This window comes from Aquarana catesbeiana, linkage group LG02, assembly GCF_042186555.1.
Source record: "Aquarana catesbeiana isolate 2022-GZ linkage group LG02, ASM4218655v1, whole genome shotgun sequence".
NCBI classification, from domain to species: domain Eukaryota; kingdom Metazoa; phylum Chordata; class Amphibia; order Anura; family Ranidae; genus Aquarana; species Aquarana catesbeiana.
Window position 1 is genome coordinate 304,859,830 of NC_133325.1, and position 17,880 is coordinate 304,877,709.

Sequence of the window (17,880 nt, forward strand, 5' to 3'; positions counted from 1 at the left end):
TATAACCATTGGTTTATTTTGTTTCTAGGAGGAAAAATTGAATGTTTATTACTAAAATTTTATTGGTGTTTTATCCCTCAGATTTGATAATTGGGTTTCATGGCTTTCAGAACAAAAGGAAATCACAGCCTCCATAGACAACTTTATACAAGATTGTTTTTCTTTTTCCTGGTTTGTCGGGTTTAACATGTGAATGTTTTAGGTTTTCATCACCATTATCTAGTTGGTGTTTCTATTTCTCAGTTCATTCAGCTGTGTTTTGGACTACCTAGTGTGTGTTGTATGTTCTGATCTGACATGTATGAAGCTCTGGTGTGAATCAGTTTCTTTGCTCCACTGATTAGCAGAACCAACTAACTGAAGTCCGTATCTCCAGTTCTCACTTAGTTTTTTAAATCAAAAGTTGAGTAAGACTGCAGGGGATAATTGTCACTCTAACACATATCTAAGAAGTGTTACAAATCTCTGTCAGTGTTACTGCGTTTAGTGGTAAGAGTGTTTTGGTATTATCCAGAGTTTGAATTGGATCTGTCATAGATCTGTTACATATCTATTTCCTATTCCCAAAGATCAGTGGCTAAGCTGACTTTTTTGTAGACTTGTGTTTAAGACTGCCTAAACCCCCTGCTGTTATTGTAATTAGTTACATGCCCAGCCATGCCTGGCTGTTCAAGCTCTGCTCATTGCCTCAGGCTAAAATATGTTAATATCCCTAGCAGTCTGTCTGTGTGTCCCCAAGTGTATTTCAAGCCTGCCTCCTGCCCAGTGTCACCATGCAACTCTATTTGCGCCTAGAATTTCCTGTTTGTCTGTTTTTACATGGCTATTTGTTTCCAATTGTCGAATATGTCTGTGGCCTATCTGTCACTAATATCTGTGTGTTTCAAGGCACACCAGTCAGCTCGAATTGTACCCCCTACTGTTCAGTGCTGCAAGGGATTTTTCTTTGCCTGTTGGCCAGTTGTGTCTGGTAGCAGCAGTTCCTCGAACTGGATACACATTATGCAATTTTTGTTGTTCAATTTTCTTTAGATTTACCTTCCAATGTGTAGTACGAGGGCCTGCCTGATTGCATACAAGTTGAGAGTGTATAGGTCTGGCCTCGTATTGTATGGTTTTGGTTGGGTCTGGAGAAGAGTTGTGCAGGAAGGTTGTGTGGTGTGTTACCAGCTCTTGGCTGTTCCAAGGGCCCTCACTTTCGTTATATGTGTGGGCATGCTGTATTCTCCTCAGTTAATACTCATAGGTGTCATTCCTGTCCTAGACTCCTTGTGTGCCTTAATTAGTTGTCTGTGTCCTGCATGCGAGGAAGACCAATGCCCCAGTGTTGCACTATGCCCCTGTCATTCATGTGAGTCCTGTCTGAAGAGTGTAGGAAGTTCTGATTACTGAATTGATAAAGGAGGGAAAAGGGGTGCAGCCTCTATAAAGAATTGAGTGTGCCTGTTGGCAGGTGGTTTTCAATCCAGGTATTCAGACTATTTCCCATACTTAGGATAAAGAGAGGCTTAATGGAGACTGCCTTTGGAGATGGTGGTGGGGCACTGGGTACCAATGGAGCTGGAGATACTCAGGATCACATTGGGAGGTCTTGTGCTATCCAGGACCTCGGAGAAGTGACTGACTCTTTCTCAGTTGGACGATTTTCACTTTGCAAGGACAGGCAGGTGGGGGTAATATCCAGGTTGCCTATGAGTGGTAATAGATTGGTGGATGACTCGGTTCCAGGAACGGTCAATTTTGGTACTATCCTATCAGACTCTACTGTGTTACACCCTCAGGGGTGGACTGATAACTCATGGGGCCCCCGGGCAATAGGAGATTATGGGGCCCCCAGGCAATCAGAGATTTTGGGGCCACACAGTACACACACACACACACACACACAGTATACAATCACACAGTATACACATACATGTACACAGTATACACAGACAGATGTAAAAAAAAACACAGATTTATACATACTGTCTCTGGTTTTACTGAGGCTGGCAACCCTGATGGGGCCCCCTAGTGGCCCAGGGCCCTCGGGCAGTGCCCGAGTCGCTCAATGGTCAGTCCGCCCCTGTACACCCTGGAGTCCATCTTGTTCTGATGGTTTGAGTCCAGGCAGCCTCAGATGACTGGTACTGATGAGTGCTGGAGAAAGGAAGGTGTTGTGCTATGGGAAAAGGCAACAATGCTGGCACAGGAGGGAGTCATGTCTAATGGATGCCGGGGTAGTGTCCCAATTGGTCCTAAACAAAGTTAAAAATACTTGAGACCTGAGTCCAGGGTACTGGTGCTGGTACCTCATGTCTAATAATGAACTGTTTTCTGCATCAGGGTAAGTTGTACTCAGAGGGTACACTACCATGGGGAGTCTATTGTACATCTCCTCTTGCCCTTGGCATAGATATAGCAGGAACACCGGGTTGTACCCCCATCACCCCTGAAGAAAGGTTTTATAGCAAACCTGACATCCCCTTACATCTACTGAAACTTCTGTTGGGATTCGGGGAGGAGTTAAAAGTTGGGTAGTTGGGTAGTTTGGGCAACAGGTATTAGATAGTGCCAACAGTTTGTGTAGGGCGTGAATAGAAGGGCCCCGCTCAAGAGGTTTATGATCTAAGGGGAGGAGGGTGGTACAAAAATAATAGCTCCTGGGAATTATCTGATATGGAGCTGGCTGAGGTTACCTTTTAGTTTGAGGCGGGGTAGGCTTCCTGGAATAAAAGCGTTTTTAGGGATCACCTAGTGGTGGACAGGGTAGGAGCTGGCTGGACATATTGGGGTGGGGAGTGCCAGAGGTTCTGGAGCAGTCCTGAGGTTGAGCATGGGAGGAGGTAACAAGGGAGCTGGAAATCAGGATGTCTTAGGAGGAGTGAAGTGGATGAGTTGGGTGATCTCAAGATCAAAAGAGGTTAAACAAATATCTCAAACTAAGGTTTCTTAATGGGAAAAGTTCATTCAGGTACAGTCTTAGGGACACAGCTTTTGTAAACTCCACCCTGTTGCTGTCCCGATGCGGGTAACTATTAAGAGACCGATGTAGAGTATTGTGCGCATTTAAAAGAGGACCCTAGAAGGATATTTTTCTTTTTTGTTGTTTTGGGAAGAAGCCTATAACAATTTGAGTAATAACGTGCAGTCAGGTTTACTTAAATTCTAAAAGTTTCAATCATTTTTTTTCTCTCTCTTTGTTAATATCTGTGTACCTGACCTGCAAATATACTGGTAATTACTAGTATGGGAGAGGAGTTGCCCTTTTTGTTAAAGAAATATATATATTTTTGTTTTTGTTTTTAGCAGTCAGCAATAGTTTTTAGGGCAACTAATGTATTTGTTTTTTTGAATACAGATTTAATGCTCTTTAACAGTCTAAAATAGAATCTAAACAAAAAATCTTGGTTGGAGCAGCATTAAATCTGTAGTTTTTAGTTTTTTTTGTTTTTTTCATTATTATTTTTACTATATTTCTTGTTCATTTTCATTACTCACCTCTTCCTTCTTTAATATTATGCTCTCTAAATTTTTCTTTTAGTTTCTATCGTCTATCTCCTCAAGATAATGTAACTAAGACATCAGTCATATATTTTTTACACTCATATTTTACACCCAGTAAAATCAAAGTAACCCTGGACATCCAGGTCTTATGTCTTAATGTAATTCTACCTCCCCTAGTCTGCCTACTGCTTTAACCTGAGCCCCATGAGCAGGTGTGGTGAACCCAGGGACCTGGAAATAGCAGGCAGTGTTGATTATCCCTACCATCAAGGGCCATGGATGATACTGGCTGTTGCTCAAACTCTGTACCCTGTGGGGATCCCACTTCACTTGTCCACATTACACCCCTTATAAGCATTTAGTCTTAATGCTTAGTGGGCCAACCCACAGCTCCTGTATGGCATTTTTCCAATAACTGTACACTGACATTCTCCTTTTTTTTGTATTCATGCATGACTGTCTGGAGGTCCGCCCGACCACCACCTGAAGAAGCAACGACAACCAAGTAATTTCTGGAGACAAATGTGCAACGAATAAGACTCTTCTGAACTTTCCTTCACCATGCTGAAAACTGCTGTCTCATGATCTTAGCTAATTGGTGCAACCATTACACCGTATACCCAAGTTACAGGACTAGATATGCCAGGATCCCGCCATTGATGTTGGAGTTCTGCTCTTCCAAGGCAGAGGAGCATGGAAACATTGGAGCACAGGCACTCATGGTCCGGATGTGGAGTCTGAAAGGCACCAGGATTGCTTGGCTGTCTACCTTGATGGGTTGCGGTGTGTTCAAGAAAGGTAGCAGAGGTGGTGGTGGGGAAGGGTCCGGGCTTCTGGACTGTTGTAGGTGGGTTCATTGAGGGAGGATCATTGAGGGAGGGCATAAGTTCAAAAATGAACTTCAGGGGGAACTGATGTGGAAATATTGAAATTAATATTTATATCAAGGAGCTCCAAGGGAACTGTTGTGAGGACTTCCTATTAAATTATCATGCCCGTTTTATGTATATATATATATATATGTATGTTGTTATAGGAACATGTGTACTTAATATATTTTTGGGTTTAATCATGAGAGGTGGGCCTAGTTACTGTTTTCTGTATCTCAAAAGACCAACGTCTTTTGTCTGTTGTCTGCATAGTGAATAAGTTACACTATTGTCATTGGGGTGAAGAGCAGACATTGTGTCTCCACCTGATCATAAGTCCTTGAAATTCTAATTTAGGCTAAGATCAAAGTGGGCTGACTGTTTTAAATCAAGAGATAGACTTAACAAAGGTAATCATGTTTCAGACAGAGAGGCACAGAAGAGAGTCTAATGCTTATGTGAGAAGCATGATGACCAACTAGACTTAATATTACCACCAATCAGAATTTGATGTAACTCTGGACCAATGACAAGGTTCCAGGGGGGATAGAACCTGGAAGGGTGGGAGTAGGGGCAGAGAGGGGTATAAAAGCAGTACAGAGAGCTACACACCGTCTTTTCCTCTCGGTGTGCCCCCCCTGCAAGCATGGTCACGTAAGGGCTGTCTAGGTAATGTATCTCTATTATCTTATGTCTCTTTTCTTTTCTCTAACATTTTCTATCCTAGGATTTGCCTTAATACCTTGATAGCATGTGTATGTCAATTGTAACCATATCTACTTTTTACATTAATTATCTTTGTAGACTGGCAACACTGTATTTGTAACATCACTATGTTATATTTGGTAATATCCGATTATTCTAACATTTCTTTTCTGTATAAATAAATTAGATCTTTGTATTTTAGCACCATTATCATTCCTTATTGATGTCATGGGTTATAGCTGCAACCACATTGGTTGATTCATATATAGATAAAACGTTTTAATCACTTATGTTATGTACTATTAAGCGTATAAGTGAGGTAGGTAAAAATCGCCATAACAATTTGCACAGACCAGAAAAATGTTTAAATACAAAGCCTTACAGTAGCAGAATAATTCTACTTTGGACAAGAACCCTTTTCATCCCCATGCAAATATAATGTTTGTATTATAAGATGGAGATGCCTGAACAAGTGGGGTATCATTGAGGCATCCCATCCCACTACACTCCTCTTAAAATGTTACATTTATTATGTAATGTATCTTGAATGTGCATATATCTAATATGTTTGGTAAGAAATATATTTCCACTTTTGTAGCCAAATTGGGATAACACCTACGTTATAATTGTTTTTATTATGTTCTTATTCACAGAGCATAGCTTAAAGTGATTGTAAAGGCAAACTTTTTTATTTAAAAAAATAACAAACATGTTATACTTACCTGCTTTGTGTAATGGTTTTGCACAGAGCAGCCTGGATCCTCCTCTTCTCTGGTCCCTCGTCGACGCTCTGGGCTCCTCCCCCTTGCCGAGTGCACCCATAGCAAGCTGCTTCCTATGGTGGCACTTGTGCATGCTTGCTCCCAAGCTGGCTCTCTTTGTCCATAAGACACAGAGAGCACATCTCAGCCCTGCTCCCACTCCCTCCTCACTGGCAATGGCTCCTGCTGCTGCATCTCAGCCAATCAGGAGAGAGAGACCTGGGAGAGCCTCGGGTGTTATGCACATTGCTGAATCAGGATCAAGCTTAGGTAAGTATTAGGGGGGCTGAGGGGGGGAGCTGCCACTGAAGGTTTTTTACCTTCATGTAGAATACATGAAGGTAAAAAACCTTCAGGTTGGGTTCACACTAGCTGCGGCTTTGGCTCACAGCAGGGGTCCCTGTACAACATTTCAGGTGGAAATCAGGTCCGAATTTTTGGCTGAATTTGTACCTGAAATGTAGCCAAAGACAAACAAGACCCTATTCCAATGCACTCTGTGGCCACCCCGGAGGTGTGTCACACTCTCCTGTCATGTGAATTGGATGCAGAGAAACCCACATCCAATTTGCATCAGTGTGACTGTGAACCCAGCCTTAGCCTTAATAACCACTTTAAAAATATTTAAAACTTTTAGTTTACATTTTTTAGATGCTCTGTTCTGGAAATTTCACCACTGTAAAATCCTACTACTTCTCTTTGTTTATGAGGGGGGTCGTCAGCTGTGTTTTCCATAATTAACCCTGCCCCTACTGGGCAGGCAGATTTTATTTATCAGTTGTAAACTATATTTGAACACTCAAATGAAAAAATACAAGTGAGCGTCAGAGACGAAGGCTGCTTGCACAAAAAGGTGGCACACCAACCTTATACCAAAATAAAACAAAACAATATGCAGAGCTTCAACATAAGGTGCAAGAGAATATGATATAAATGAAATGAAAGTGAAAAAAATAAAACAAAATAATAAGGTGCATGAATTATTAAAGTGCATCAATCAATATTGTATGCATCAATATACAAAAACCATATAACGCGCAAACAAAGCAGTAATAAAGTGCTAGTGCTCTACAGTTAGCCAAAAGTTTTTAAAAGTCCCAAAATCGTTCAAGATAATCCTCTTGAAATCCTCAATAATAGTGATTCGCACTGTGAAAATGCTTCTACTCTATCACCAGAAGTGCAGTAATCCTCCACCCTTATGCACTCACCAGACAGACAATAAACATTAGCATATAATCACAGCCATTCTTGCAAGCACATTGATATTCTCTTAGATCCCCACTTCAGATTGTCACACTCCAAAACAGGGTCCTGTGCAGGAAAATTTTACCACATGGAGCCCAGAGATAAAGTATATAGTGCAGTATTTATTGATAAAAGGTCATACATAACACATCAAACGAATCCACATGGAAGCAAACACATTGGGAAGCTCCCAGACGTACTAAAATGGGTGCCGATCTGAAACCTGAAAGCAGCAGCATGACGTCAGCACATAAGGTCCCACCCAACGTGTTTCATGTGCATGCACGTCCTCAGGGCATACCTGAGGGGTTAAAATCAATCTGTTCTTTATGTACGCTGTGCTATATGTGATATACTAAAAATTCTATCTCGTTTATTGAACAGGCACACTTTTGCAAGCTACACATTTTGTATCTATGCAGAATCAGCAGTTAACCCTATAAGGTCATTCAGAATTTTCATATCTGAGAAATCTACTTTAGGTATAAAGTGATTATTACTTGTGCACGGTTACTACTATGCTGAAAAACACACATAGTTTGCAGGCTTTTGGATGTTTGTTTATTAATAAAATCAGATGTGGACATAGGATCTACCAGTGTGAAATGTTTGTGAAATGCAGTGGGATACAGACATCATAACAGAGAGTCTCAGGATCAAAATTCAGCAGCATCTAGCAGGTTATACTCTAAAGAGTGTTCAAGGGGAAATGGGGCAGAGAGCAATCAGTTCAGTTTTAAAAACGGAAAGACAGAATGAGGTCAGGGCAGCATGAGTTCATGTGTCAGTGAACAAAAAAACAAGGTATTAGCAATACATACTGTATATTAGATTAGAGTGGTAGCATTCATTTTCATGCATTCCAATTTCCAATGCAAAGAACTGATAGACTAATATGAAAAATTATCTTTCTACCACAATAATAGTTTATAAACACATGGAAAAATACTGTACATCTAAATCCATAAAAACCTCAAATCTCCTTTTTAACAGAAAGTACAAAATACAATTACTATGGTTACACCACATTACTGCACTTGGTCTTAAAGCTGCTGCCAGTACAATTACATAAAAACACATAAAAGTGACTGCAGAAAAAAAAAGACAGAGTAATCCATCGAGTCTGCCAGTTTTGTTTTTTTTTTTTACTTTTTTAAAAGTATAGATCTATGTTTGTTCCAAGCATGTTTGAAGCATGTTTGAAGCCATTTATTCTTGACTGGCTCACTACCTTTGCTGGAAGTTTATTGCAAGCATCAACTACCCTTTTAGTAAAATATTATTTTCTAAGATTAGTTTTCAACTTTCCTCCAGTTAGTTTGAGGTCATGTCCCTGTGTTTTGGTTTCATATTGAAAAAACTGCACTCCTTAACCTTTTTCACCCCCTTGATGTATTTAAATATTTCAATCATGTCTCCCTTTTCCCTTCCTTCCTCCAGACTGTACCCGTCTCCAGAACTTGGCACAGTATTCTTAATGAGGTCTAACTAATGGTCTACAGTGGGGACGGAAAGTATTCAGACCCCCTTAAATTTTTCACTAATATTGAAAAATTTATATTGCTTGTTATATTGCAGCCATTTGCTAAAATCATTTAAGTTCATTTTTTTTCCTCATTACTGTACACACAGCACCCCATATTGACAGAAAACACAGAATTGTTGACATTTTTGCAGATTTATTAAAAAAGAAAAACTGAAATATCACATGATCCTAAGTATTTAGACTCTTTGCTCAGTATTTAGTAGAAGCACACTTTTGATCTAATACAGCCATGAGTCTTTTTGGGAGAGATGCAACAAGTTTTTCACATCAGGATTTGGGGATCCTCTGCCATTCCTCCTTGCAGATCCTCTCCAGTTCTGTCAGGTTGGATGGTAAACGTTGGTGGACAGCCATTTTTAGGTCTCTCCAGAGATGCTCAATTGGGTTTAAGTCAGGGCTCTGGCTGGGCCATTCAAGAACAGTCACGGAGTTGTTGTGAAGCCACTCCTTCATTATTTTAGCTGTGTGCTTAGGGTCATTGTCTTGTTGGAAGGTAAACCTTCGGCCCAGTCTGAGGTCCTGAGCACTCTGGCGAAGGTTTTCGTCCAGGATATGCCTGTACTTTCCCTCGATTGCAACCAGTCGTCCTGTCCCTGCAGCTGAAAAACACCCCCACAGCATGATGCTGCCACCACCAGTTACCCGGCTGTCATGGTGCACGTTGGCACCAATGACAAAGTCAGAGGCAGATGGAGTGTCCTAAAGAACGATTTTAGGGACTTAGGAGCTAAATTGAGGAAAAGGACCTCCAAGGTAGTATTCTCAGGAATACTACCGGTACATCGAGCCACACCAGAAAGGAAGAGGGAGATTAGGGAAGTAAACAAGTGGCTGAAGAGCTGGTGTAGTAAGGAGGGGTTTGGGTTCCTGGAGGACTGGGCCGACTTCTCAGTCGGTAACCGGTACTATAGAAGGGACGGACTGCACCTAAATGAGGAGGGTGCAGATCTGCTGGGAAGGAAGATGGCCAAAAAGTTAGAGGGGTTTTTAAACTAGGCGATGGGGGGGAGGGTCCAGAGGCAGAGATAGCCAGCATGGAAGATATTTCAGAGGGTAGTATTGGGGGCATTAGTGGTAGGTTAACCAAAGCACAAAAACACAAGGTGAGTATAGTAGCAAGTCCTAGTTGCAATCTCGAAACACCCAATATGAAGACAATATGTGACCGGTCTAAACTATGTGGCATGTTCACCAATGCCAGGAGCATGGCGGACAAGATGGGTGAACTAGAGATACTGTTGTACGAGGAGGATTTGGATTTTGTGGGAATTTCAGAGACCTGGTTCAACAGCTCTCATGATTGGCTGGCAAACATTAAAGGGTATACCCTATACCGCAAGGATAGAGAGGGTAAAAAAGGGGGAGGGGTATGCCTATATATCAAGAATAATGTACAAGTGAATGTGAGAGATGACATCACTGAGGGAGCTAGAGAGGAGGTGGAATCCTTATGGGTAGAGCTCCAAAGGGATAAAGCTAAGGGGAAAATAATACTGGGAGTATGCTATAGGCCCCCTAACCTGAGGGAGGAAGTGGAGACGGATCTCCTATCACAAATTGGAGTAGCAGCAAGGATGGGAAGTGTTATCATAATGGGGGATTTTAATTATCCAGACATAGACTGGGTGGAGGGAACCGCGCATTCATTTAAGGCTCGCCAGTTCCTTAATGTCTTGCAGGACAATTTTATGGGTCAGATGGTAGACGCACCAACTAGAAATAAAACATTACTGGATCTACTGATTACCAACAATACAGACCTGATCACAGATGTGGAAATGCGGGGCAATTTAGGTAACAGCGATCACAGGTCAATTAGTTTCAGTATAAATCACACAAATAGGAAACATAAAGGGAATACAAAGACACTGAATTTCAAAAGAGCCAACTTCCCTAAACTACAAACCTTGCTAAAAGGCATAAACTGGGATAAAATATTAGAAACAAAGAATACGGAGGAGAGATGGGTTTGCTTTAACAGCATATTAAATAAGGGCATTAGCCAATGTATCCCATTGGGTAATAAATTTAAAAGAGCGAACAAATGTCCTGGATGGCTTAATTCCAATGTAAAAATGCATATAAAAGCAAAGGAGAAGGCCTTCAAAAAATACAAGGTTGAGGGATCATCCTCAGCATTCAGACTTTATAAAGAATGCAACAGGAAATGTAAAGGTGCAATTAGGACAGCTAAGATAGATCATGAAAGACACATAGCGGAGGAGAGCAAAAAAAATCCCAAGAAATTCTTTAAGTATGTAAACAGTAAAAAAGGGAGGACAGACCATATTGGCCCCATAAAGAATGAGGAAGGACATCTGGTTACAAAGGATGGGGAGATGGCGAAGGTATTGAATTTATTTTTCTCCTCAGTCTTCACGAGTGAATCGGGGGGCTTCAGTAACCAAAACTGCAGTGTTTATCCTCATGACACAGCACAGGAAGCACCTCCATGGTTAACAGAGGACGGAATTAAAATTAGACTTGAGAAACTTAACATTAATAAATCACCGGGACCAGATGGCTTGCATCCGAGGGTACTTAGGGAACTCAGTCAAGTGATTGCCAGACCGTTGTTCCTAATTTTTACAGATAGTCTACTGACTGGAATGGTACCAGCTGATTGGAGAAAAGCCAATGTAGCACCTATATTTAAAAAGGGCCCAAAATACATCCCTGGGAATTACAGACCAGTTAGCCTAACATCGATAGTATGTAAACTCTTGGAGGGTATGATAAGGGACTATATACAGGATTTTAGTAATATGAACGATATCATTAGCAGTAATCAGCATGGATTCATGAAGAATCGTTCTTGCCAAACCAATCTATTAACCTTCTATGAGGAGGTGAGTTGCCATCTAGATAAAGGAAGGCCTGTAGACGTGGTGTATCTGGATTTTGCAAAAGCATTTGACACAGTTCCCCATAAACGTTTACTGTACAAAATAAGGTCCGTTGGCATGGACCATAGGGTGAGTACATGGATTGAAAACTGGCTACAAGGGCAAGTTCAGAGGGTGGTGATAAATGGGGAGTACTCAGAATGGTCAGGGGTGGGTAGTGGGGTTCCCCAAGGTTCTGTGCTGGGACCAATCCTATTTAATTTGTTCATAAACGATCTGGAGGATGGGATAAACAGTTCAATCTCTGTATTTGCAGACGATACTAAGCTAAGCAGGGCAATAACTTCTCCGCAGGACGTGGAAACCTTGCAAAAAGACCTGAACAAATTAATGGGGTGGGCGACTACATGGCAAATGAGGTTCAATGTAGAAAAAAGGTAAAATAATGCATTTGGGTGGCAAAAATATGAATGCAATCTATACACTGGGGGGAGAACCTCTGGGGGAATTTAGGATGGAAAAGGACCTGGGGGTCCTAGTAGATGATAGGCTCAGCAATGGCAGGCAATGCCAAGCTGCTGCTAACAAAGCAAACAGAATATTGGCATGCATTAAAAGGGGGATCAACTCCAGAGATAAAACGATAATTCTCCCGCTCTACAAGACTCTGGTCCGGCCGCACCTAGAGTATGCGGTCCAGTTCTGGGCACCAGTCCTCAGGAAGGATGTACTGGAAATGGAGCGAGTACAAAGAAGGGCAACAAAGCTAATAAAGGGTCTGGAGGATCTTAGTTATGAGGAAAGGTTGCGAGCACTGAACTTATTCTCTCTCTGGAGAAGAGACGCTTGAGAGGGGATATGATTTCAATTTACAAATACCGGACTGGTGATCCCACAATAGGGATAAAACTTTTTCGCAGAAGAGAGTTTACCAAGACTCGTGGCCACTCATTAAAATTAGAAGAAAAGAGGTTTAACCTTAAACTACGTAGAGGGTTCTTTACTGTAAGAGCGGCAAAGATGTGGAATTCCCTTCCACAGGCGGTGGTCTCAGCAGGGAGCATTGATAGCTTCAAGAAACTATTAGATAAGCACCTGAATGACCACAACATACACCGATATACAATGCAATACTGACACATAATCACACACATAGGTTGGACTTGATGGACTTGTGTCTTTTTTCAACCTCACCTACTATGTAACTATGTAACTATGTAACCATGCTTCACTGTTGGGACTGTATTGGACAGGTGATGAACAGTGCCTGTTTTTTTCCACACATACTGCTTAGAATTAAGGCCAAAAAGTTCTATATTGGTCTAGACCAAAGAATCTTATTTCTCACCATCTTGGAGTCCTTCAGGTGTTTTTTAGCAAACTCCATGCGGGCTTTCATGTGTCTTGCACTGAGAAGAGGCTTCCATCGGGCCACTCTGCCATAAAGCCCCGACTGGTGGAGGCCTGCAGTGATGGTTGACTTTCAACAACTTTCTCCCATCTCCCGACTGCATCTCTGGAGCTCAGCCACAGTGATCTTTGGGTTCTTCTTCTCTCACCAAGGCTCTTCTTCCCCGATAGCTCAGTTTGGCCGAACCGCCAGCTCTAGGAAGGGTTCTGGTTGTCCCAAATGTCTTCCATTTAAGGATTATGGAGGTCACTGTGCTCTTAGGAACCTTAAGTGCACCAGAAGTTTTTTTGTAACCTTGGCCAGATCTGTGCCTTGCCACAATTCTGTCTCAGAGCTCTTCAGGCAGTTCCTTTGACCTCATGATTCTCATTTGCTCTGACATGCACTGTGAGCTGTAAGGTCTTATATAGACAGGTGTGTGGCTTTCCTAATCAAGTCCAATCAGTATAATCAAACACAGCTGGACTCAAATGAAGGTGTAGAACCATCTCAAGGATGATCAAAAGAAATGGATGGCACCTGAGTTAAATATATGAGTGTCATAGCAAAGGGTCTGAATACTTAGGACCATGTGATATTTCAGTTTTTCTTTTTTAATAAATCTGCAAAAATGTCAACAATTCTGTGTTTTTATCTGTCAATATGGGGTGCTGTGTGTACATTAATGAGCAAAAAAATGAACTTAAATTAGTTTAGCAAATGGCTGCAATATAACAAAGAGTGAAAAATTTAAGGGAGTCTGAATACTTTCTGTCCCCACTGTATATGTAGGAATCAGGGCCTCCTCCATCCTGCTGGTGACCTCTTTAGCGATTCATCCTAGAATTCTAGTTTGCTTTTCCCACTGCCTGGCCACACTGTTTACTTATTTTGCAATCATTTGAAATAAGAACTCCCAAATCTTTTTGCCTTGAGGTTCTGGCCAACACTGTACTCCCTATGTTGTACTCTCTGAATGGATTATTTTTCCCTAGGTGCATACATATACATATAGAAACATTGAACTTCAGTTTCCACTGCTTTGACCAATCTTCCAGCAATGCCAAATCATGTTCCATGTTACAGACACCTCCAGGGATAAAAATCCTATTACACACCTTTGTGTTATCAGCAAAAATACATACCTTGCCCAACAAATCTTGAGTTACTATATATTACTTACATATAGATTAAATAGAACAGGACCTAGTACAGAGCCTTGTGGTATACCACTAGTGTCTGGTCTCTGTTCCGAGTGAAGCCCATTTACAACCACACTCTGGCATCTATTCTTTGGTCAACTGCATATCCACTGAACCATCCAAGAGTTTAGTCCTAGCTTGTACAACTTTTATTTTAGATTATTATGTGGAACTGTATCAAATGCTTTGCTGAAATCAAGATATGATATATCCACAGCGCCACCCTGGTCCACAATAGTGGTCAAAAAATTCAATCAGATTAGTCTGACATGATCTGTCCTCAGTAAATCCTTGCTGCTTTGGGTCCAGCAAGTTGTATGTTTTTAAGAGATCAATGATCCTTCTTTTCAGAAGTGACTACAATTGATGTTAAACTCACTGGCCTGTAATTGTCAGCTTTTACCTTGCTGCCCTTCTTGGTGATAGGTACAGTATTAGCTGTTCACCAGTCATGGGGAACTTCTCCTGTTACAAGAAATTGATTAAAAAGATCTGGTAATGGTCCAACAACTATACCTAAAAGTTTTCTTAGAACTCTGGAATGAATACAATCAGGGCCCATTGCTTTGTTAGGCTTTAACTGAGACAGTTCCTCTGCTATTTCTGACTTCTGAAATATGAACCGTCATTACCAGAACCAATATAATTCCTCAACTTGTTATTGCTAATACAATTTATTTCTGAGAAGACTGAACAGAAGTAATTGATTAAATGGTTTGCTACATCAGGTACCCTTCCACATAAGTATTGTGCCCACTTTTCATTTAAATAATCCCATTGTATTTTTTCTTTCTATCACTAATGCACCTAAAAAAAGTTTTATCTCCTTTCTTAATAGATTTAGCAATGTCCTCCTCTTTCTGTGTTTTGGCAGCACTGATAATGTGTTTGGCCTCCTTTTTGTCTATTTTTATACTCTTCTCTGTCAGCTATACCTCCTATTACTTGAATCTTCTATATGCTGATTTTTTTCTCCTTTACCATACCATATTGTTTTTTTTCTTCAGTTTATTCTTACTAATTTCCCGAACATATAATCTAGTTGCTTCCGGGATGGTAGATTTTAAACAGTGCCCACTATTTACTTGCTCCTGCCATTTTACTCCAACATTTTAATTCATTTTTTGGCAATGTCCCTATTTCAGCAAAATTTGTCCTTTTAAAATCTAAAATTTTTGCATATGATTTTTTTTATTTCTTGTTTTAATAACAAACCAAAGACATTGTTGATCACTATAACCCAAATTTCCTCCCACCTCAACATCAGATAGTCAATTCCCATTTGTCAGTGCTAGGTGTAGAATATGATCACCTTGGGTTGGGCACCCCAGGTCTGAGCTCTCTCACATACATTGCAGGACCAGCAGTATGTATGGGTAAATTTAACAGCACTTCAGAGTTGGACTTATGCATAAGCCTAAATTATTCTATACTCTGGAATTTGGAAAAACCTTGGCTGGCAAAATGTCCAAAGTGTATAATGATTTACTATATACTTTGGACATCCGTTTTCTGATTGTTGTACATTCTAGGCAATAAAAGAAAGCATTTTCAGCAAACTACTAGTTTACTAGTACATTTAGAAAACTACCAATAGTATCTTGTAAACATAGCAATTGTGACTAAAACAGAAAGGAAACTCAATTCTCTAAGTACCTCTAAACTCTAACTTAATGTCATTCAATTACCATGTATCAAACAATGGTGCCATTGTTTTTCTCTTTCATAAAATAGTGTTTTCAGCTTTTTTCTTCATCCTTTGCTGCATTGGAGTACTGCAAAACTCCTGCAATCCCATTGCAGCCAATACCTGTCTACATGCACTTGTTAGAGCAATAGTTGTAATTTCTCAGGGTGGACTATAGCAAACCATGTCTTGTCTATGTACATCAGTATGGCCACTTATAGGGGTTGGTTTACTATATGTAAATAGCCTGTTCACTTTACAAGAGAGTCTGCCCCAGAGCTTAGTGAACACAGGAAGTATCACTTTGCAAAGAATACCCAATCACATGCAAGAAAAATAAAAAAGCACATTTACACTTGCACATCAATAGATAATGGAGGTCAGCAGAGCTTCACCTCACTCACCAAGCTCTGGTGGAAATTCCCTTGCAAAGTGCAACTTTCCTTGAAAAGTGGACAGCCTACTTGCCTAAAAATAATCAATCGCCTAGTCTCCATTGGGATAGCATGAGTGAAAACTTACTAGAACAACTGAAATACAGGGACATGCCTGAACAAGGACCTTTATGGTCAATTTAACAGGAATTATTGTATAGGGGTTAATGCGGATTTTAAAATGTTGAAAATTACATTCAAAATTACAATAATGTGTTAAAGCTTTTATCCATTTTTATTGACTTGGTGTACATACACTTTAATCTGAGTTCTCTCTACTCCATTGTAGAATGACTATACACAGCTCCTCACAGGGTCAGAAGGAAGGATTATTTACTGAAGTCTCTGCTATGTTACTTTCTCATTTTGTGCTTTCATTATCACCAGTCATATTCAAACTACAAAAGCTGATTTGAAATTGGCCATTGACTGTGAGAAATGTTTCAGTGCTGGAATAAATTTTCAGTCTGTTTATGCTAAGGAGCAGCAAGGAAGGTGTTCCAGCATCACTAGTAATTGTATTCCAGGAACACCGTGATTGTCACTTGACAAAAACATGCAGACAGTACAGGGAGCGTGGTCTGGAGCTGCTCTAGGATGGCCGCTTAACTCGTGTTCTCCCGCACACCGGAGCAGTGAAAACGAGTTAAAAAGAAAAAACAGCACATCTCAGCCATGGGAAAAGGTTACCGAAGCTCCTCTGCCACCCGCAGCTCAAAAAATCCATGCTTGCAGCCACCAGGTAACATTTCTGTGATGTTTAATGTCTCAGCAGGGGGAGGCCCCACAGCCTCAAGCTCAAAGCAGCACTGCATGCCGCCTAGACATTCTGGAGCCCAGTCTGAAGCAGCACACAGTGAGATGCAGCCTGCACAGAACCTCAGTCTCTCTGACCTGCAGATGGTCACCATGGACATTAAATCCACGCTAGCTGCAGTGATCAGAGACCTCAAGGCAGACATACAGTCTATTGCAACTAGGATGCTATCAGTGGAACAGGCCTCAGCATGCCATGCAGACGCCATCAGGCAAGTATAAAAATCCTCAGACATGCACCTGTCACACATAATTGAACTTCACAGGCACATAGAGGACCTTGATAATCATGGCCGTTGCCACAATATACGTATAGGAGGGGTACCAGAACCTAGCAAAGTCCCCGGGACCAGATGGTTTCCCTTTACAATATTATAAAACATTTTCAAGCATCCTGAAACCATGCTTCCTAGCAGCCTTCCAATCACTTCAGACAGCAAAAAACCTCCTCCCCAACTTTTAGAAGCTCTCATTGCGGTAATTCCCAAAGAAGGAAAAGATGAAACTCAGGTCACAACTATCGCCCAATTTCACTCATAATGTGGACATTAAAATATATGCCAAAATACTAGCAAATAGACTTATACCACTACATACCTCCCTCATATCATTAGACCAAGTAAGGTTTATTCCCGGAAGGGAAGGACTGGACAACACAATAAGAGCACTCAACATCCATCATTGGCTAACTACCAATAAGAAACAGGACTTAGTTCTCTCACTAGACGCAGAGAAGGCATTCGACAGAGTGGCCTGGGACTATGTGGATGCGGTATTATGAGTTATAGATATTCCACCTCCAATGAGAGCAAGCATCCGTGCATTATATTCTAAATAGCAAAAGTGCGAGTCAACGGCCACCTGTCGGACGAGATTAATTTGCAAAACGG

General features: G+C 41.0%; 1 protein-coding gene across 1 annotated transcript in view; it reads right to left on the bottom strand.

The window, feature by feature from the left end:
* Positions 1–17,880, bottom strand: part of GABRG3 (gamma-aminobutyric acid type A receptor subunit gamma3) — a 1,294,012-nt gene that overhangs the window by 177,356 nt on the left and 1,098,776 nt on the right. The window lies entirely within an intron of this gene.